Source organism: Hyaena hyaena, unplaced genomic scaffold (genome assembly GCF_003009895.1).
Source record: "Hyaena hyaena isolate Hyena2069 unplaced genomic scaffold, ASM300989v1 scaffold_1, whole genome shotgun sequence".
In the NCBI taxonomy this organism is placed as follows: Eukaryota; Metazoa; Chordata; class Mammalia; order Carnivora; family Hyaenidae; genus Hyaena; species Hyaena hyaena.
In genome coordinates, this window is record NW_024080633.1 from 9638906 (window position 1) to 9644928 (window position 6023).

Sequence of the window (6023 nt, forward strand, 5' to 3'; positions counted from 1 at the left end):
CAGAGACTGCGGATCTCTGCACGGGCCCATCTGGCCCCGCACGCCGCTCTGTGCCCGCGACACCCCGTGGAACCCTCACGTCACTGAGCTCGTGCCCGTGCCTGTGCCCCCAGCCCTGAGGAGCCCCGGCCCCTGCCTGGGAAAGCGCGTCCACGCAGAAGCAGCTTCAGGCTGGAAGGGGGGACAGACAGACGGAGGTCGGTCGTGCTGCCCTCTGCAGGCGCGGGGGCCCCGCCCGGCGGCCTCCATGATGGGGACCCGTAGACGCGGATGTGAGCCCGCAGGTCATGGGGACACAGGGTCTCCTTCCTCCTCAGACTGGCCACCTCCAGGCCACCTCACACCTTGAATTTTCCTCGGTCTCGGAGCGCAGGGGTGGGGAAGGAGGTCACTCCCAGTGGTCAGCCCGGCTCTGGGGGCCGGCTCGGGCCCACAGGAAGGAAGGGCAAGGAGATCTGTCCTGTTCCCGTCACTAATCGCATCCTGGGGACACGGACAGTGCGGGAAGGTGTGGGCTGCCTCTGGCCCCCGGGCACGGGCAGTTAGGAGGACGCAGGCGGCCTCAGGACGAGGTCCTGCCCACCGTCCGGGAGCCGACACCATCGCCCCAAAGCCACTCCGCTCCCCGAGGCCCACGGGGCTGCGCCCGCCTGCTGAGGGTCTGAACGCCCATCACTTCCACCCTTTCCACTCAGCAGTGCAGGGCACGCGCGCGTCTGTTTCCCTGCACTTGGCCCTTCTGAAGTTCTAGAAGTGAGTGGGCAACGGAGACACGGAAAGGCGGATGGAGAGTGTAGCTGACCCAGCTGGAGGCCACAGAAAAAATGCAGGCAGAGCTGCAAGGCGGGGGTGGGGGGAGTCCTCACCCTCACCCCCACCTCTGCCCCAGGCTTCCAGGCTGAGCTGTGCACCACTGCCCCGACCTCACCCTTGACACCCCACTTTCTCTGGTGCTACAGCCTGGGGGGGGGGTGCTGAAACCATGGAGCAAGTGTCTCCCGCCCCCGCCGCGTGTGGTTCACCAGCGAGCCGCGTCTGTGCCCTGCCTGCCGCACTCTCTCTCTTCTCCCCTCAGAGCAAAGCCCCATCACGTGGCCCCAAGGCCCGCCTGAGTCTGGCCCCATCTGATCAGATCTCTGCCCTTCCCTCCCTGCTGCGTTGCCCTTGCTCACTTCATCTGGCCACGCTGGTCTCTCTGATGCTCTGGAACTTTCCAGAACCATCCGCCGGTATCTGCAAGGCTCACCTCCTCACCTCTTGCAAATCTTAGCTCAGATATCTTTGCTCAGTGAGGCCCACTCTGACCCCAGCCCCCCGCTCCCTGCCCTCACTCTGCATGTTTTGGAGCCCGGTCCCTCTGGCGCATTCCACACTTACTCCACCCCCACCTGTGTGGGGCCTTCCCTGCGGCTGCAGGCTCTGCCGGGGCTGGGCCTGCTGTGCCTTGTCGTCTGGCTCCCCGGTGTATCCCATCTGCCCTGCGCACTGACTGGAACGCGGTGGCGGGAGGTGATTGATACGCAGTCGCTGGACCTTAATGGGAGAGAAGCCGTGTGCCTCATCAGGCTGGCACGGATGCACACGGAAAGCCTGAATGATGTGCCTGCCGTTTGATGTCTATACCTTTGATTGGTGTTTGTGTGTTCAGGGGCCTGGAACACCTGTAGGGTGGCCTTTCTGAATTTCCAGAATTCAGCAGAAAGGATCAGAAGATTTTACTCCACTTAAAAATAGTGTCTCTATAAAAAAAAAAAAAAAAAATAGTGTCTCTACCTCAATGCTGCTATAAAAAAAAAAATTCCCACACCGACACAGGAAATTCTGACAGAGAATAATTGAAAAAGGACACAGCTTTAATCTTCAATGCAACGGTCTGTGAACACAATCTTAAGTTTGGGGGAAACAGAAGAGCTTTTTTCCTGTTGACATACATCCTGACGGTGCCCCGGACCCGGGCCAGGCCTTTCTGCTGCTCGGCGTCGGGCGTGCGAGCTGAACGCATGACAGTCGGTGCGTGGACGGGCTGAGCGTCACACTGACCGCGCTCCCACCCTGCCCTGCTCGTCGGGAGAGCTCAGCCAGCTCCCTACGGCCGGGCGCTCCGCCGTGCGAGCGCTGGTGTGTGCGCCCTGGGAGCGGCTCCTGGGATTCTGCAGGGTGGGGGAGACCCGCGCTCGAAGCCACGGTTTCCAGGGCCCCTCGCTCAGGCTACCGGGCTCTCCCTCCCACTTTTGGGCAGTGTGGCCGCTGGGCAGATGACACACAAACCGAGTCAGGGAAAGGACTCAGAGCTGAAAGGTGGATCTGGGGAGGTGAGGATGTAATTCTGAGCCCCAGAAATCTCTAGGAGATTCCTCACCACCCTACACGATGCTTCCTATTGTGAACGCCAAGAACGTGGGCTGCCCCAAGCGGTCTACGCTGTTCCATTCTACTCCACACTGCTCCGTGCGGTTCCAGGCTGCCCCTAGCTGCTCCGTGGTGTTCCAGGATGCTCTGTGCCTTTCCATGTCTGTTCCACACTATTCCATGTGGTCCGTGCTGCTTCATGCTGCTCTATCCTGCTTCACGTTGTTCCATGCTGTTCCATGCTGTTTCATGCTGTTCCATGCTGCTTCCCACGACTTCATGCTGCGTCATGCTCTCGCTCCCTCACTGTCACAGCCACACCCAGGACACGTGGTCGCAGGGGAGGGAGAGCTCTCTGGGGAGGTGCTGAGGGAAGAACCACAGCAGAGGAGGCCCTTGGGCTGAGCCTGCTGATAGAAGTTACTGAGCAGAGGCAGAAGGGAAGGGCATTCCCAGAGAGGGAACAGCATGCCCGAAGGCGCTGAAACAAGAGCACTCACGGCCGACTGGGAGACGGCACGCAGCACCTCGCTCAGTCTCCGCACAATGAGTGTTCATTCTGGGCTGCGAGTCAGCGAGTAGGTGGGCATGCCGCCCTCGCGGGGGACACGCAGCGGACTGGTGGCCCAGCACGAGCCCCGCAGGCGGGAGGGGTGCCCCGTCCGGGCTGCGGGGAGGCCCGTGGTCAGGGCAGGGTAGAGGAAGGGGAGGACAATGAGGGTCCGAGCTGCGAGGGCCCCGCACACACACGGGAGGGCCTTGGGGTGCGGGCCGCACAGGGAAGAGCTTGTGCTCAGTTCCGAGGGTAAAGGAAGCCGGCGCTGGGAGGGGAGGCCTGGGGGCTGTTGCCAGCCTGCGCCGTGGAGAGAAGAGTGGACGGGTGTGAGCGGGGGCGTCTGGCCAGAAGGGGCGACAGGGAGAGGCTAGCGGCACGACTACCGCCACAGGTGAGGCGGCCAGGGGGCAGCGACACAGAACGCGGGGGACAGTGAGCGCATCTGGGACACGTGATGAGCGAGGGCGCCACCTGCGGGCCGAGGCCTCACTGGGTGCGGGGAGGGGGGCAGGGCAGGGGCTGCGGGGGGCCTCCCCGAGGCTGGCCTTAGTGCTGGGGGGGTGGAGGTGCCCTGGACCGAGATGGAGTCGGTGGGCGCCCACAGAACGAGGAAGGAACCCAGGCGCGGTCCGGGGGCTCTGGGGGCTCCACGGCCCAGGTGTTTCCGCGGGGGGGGGGGGGGGGGATCGTCCAGGCCCCAGGAAGGGACACGGCGGGGGGCGGTGGGCAGGGGCTGCATAAGAACCCCTGGCGGGTCTGTTCCAGGGGCACAGAGGTGGGGGGAGGGCGCCTCTGATTCTGGGTCAGGAAGGGGAAGGGGAGGGCGGGCGGGTCCGCTGTGCGCTGGGAACCGGCGCTTCTTACACATCCGTGTTGTAAAAAGTGACAAAACCTCAGGAGAGCCCAGGGAGGAGTCTCTGGGCTTTAAAGTCGGGGCCAGAGCTGGTACAACACAGGCCTCAGCCACAATCGCGCCACACTGGGAACCTGGCCCCCAGGCCCGCTGACCTTGACCTCTGCGACCGCGGCCGCTCAGGACAGGGAGCAGGGGCGTCTGTGTTTGTTTTTTGTACCTTGGCTTTGAGGGCCGGGATCAACAGTGCTTCCTGTGGGCTGTTTGTGGTTTGAGTGCAGTGTGTCCCCGCTGGCTCCGCGTGGCTCCCGGGAGGGTCTCCGTGTCTCGGCGGGAGCGCCACCATTTAAAAACAACCGACAAAAGAGAACACCTACCAGGAGACAAAGGCGCGCCCGCCCGGAGAGGAAAGACTTACGTCCGCATGAAACGTGAGGAGGGAAACCCCCCCGCCTGCTCCTGGAGCTCTGGCTGGGACACGACGTCACCGCGTGGCAGGTGGGACCGAGCCCGGGCGCCGTGGCCCTTTCTCCCTCTCGCGAGGCCCCCTCTGGACACCGGGGCCTTCCTCTGCCCCAACGTCCCTGTGGAAAGGACGCCCCCCACCCCACCCCGACTCAGAGACCCCAGTCTCCAGCCACCTTATCCACGTGGCCTCCTTATCCGCCCACGCCATGCCCAGAAGCCGCGGGGGGTCTCAGCAGGTGCCTCTCCGGAGGGAAGCGCCCATCAGAACGCGCGTGCGGGGCACTGAGGACCGCGATTCCTCGCTGCACCGGGGGGTTCGGGGCCGTGTCTTTCTGACGTGAGGCTGCGCTTTTCCCTGTGCCGAACCGCACGCGTCAGAGGCGGCGAGAGCGAACCGCGGCACCGGCCCTGGACGACCACCTCCCCTCGGACGGCGGCCCTTCCTCCCGCCTCTGCCTCTTCCTGGCCGGGAGTGAGCCTCACCTCTCAGGTGAGCCTCAGTGTCCCCACTCAGACCTGGGGGCGACGTCCCAGAAAGTGCTATGGGATAGCCCAGTTCTAGGACATCTCATCATCACAGGATGCGCTGTGGTAACAATGAAGCTCTGGAACATTCCATCATCCCAGAAAATACCATAAGACAATATAGTTCTAGAACATTCCACCATCACAGAATGTGCAATTGGACAGAGCTGCTCCGGAGCATTTTCAGCGTCCCCTCCCTCCCACCCCTGCCGTTCCCCCGGTACCTTTCCCAATCCACCCCCTCCCCCCACCTCCAGAGGAGACCAGTCTCAGGGCTGCTCGGCTGAAGCTGCCACCGTGCGGTTCTGCATATGCCCCGTGGACGGCTAATAATGTCCTTGTCCTAATCCCGGAGCCTGTGGATGTATGACCTCACACGGCAAAGGGACTCGGAGACGAGAGGGAATGAGTCTGGAGGACGCCGGTGGCCCCGGGGACTCGCAAGCCCCCTGGAAGGGAAGAGTCAGAGTCAGAGGGGCTGTGTGATGAAGGCTGGTTGCAGCGCCCAGCTTGGAAGGTGGACGAGGGGCCACAAGCCGGGGGCCACGGGCGCCTCTGGCGGGTGGCGAAGCCCGGAAACAGCTCCACCCGGAGCCTCCAGCAGGGACCTGCCCGCACCCTGACTGTGGCTTGTGAGGCCGTGCCTGACCTCTGCCCTCCTGACTGTGAAGCAACAAATGCACGGTGTCAGAAGCCACGGAGTCCGTGGTTTTGTGGCACCTTGTGTGGCAGCCACAGGACGCTCTGCCCGTGGGCGAAGCTCACCTCACTGAAGACTCAGGAGTGGTGACATCTCCCCAGGAGACAAGAAGTATGTTTGGGCCAAACCAAACCTTAAACTGCCTTCTTCCCTCCCGGACTGTCCGTCCGGAGCCGCCCCCACGTAGCTCTGCGCCGAGGCTGACAGCCCCACCGCGTGCCCATCGTCTCTGCGTGGACCTCCCAGGCGCCACGAGGGAGGAGCACGTGGCGGGGAGCGTGGGACCGCTCTCTCTGTAGCGGGCGCCAGAACCTTGCAGAGCCCGAACCCCACCGCAAGCCGTGGCCGCCTCAGGACGTTCTGAGGTTGGGGGACCGTCCACTTTGCCAGAACAAACCACATCCGTATCGTAGGCTCTCCGTGATTTGAGATGCTATTTGCAGACCGGCATCAGTCGATATATTCTGTTTCCCCAAAATGGGATGCAGTTTATCGCCGCCTCTCAGCAGGCAGCCCAGCATATGTCTGTCTGTGCGTCACTGCACCTGCCACCAAGGACATGCCGGGGGGGG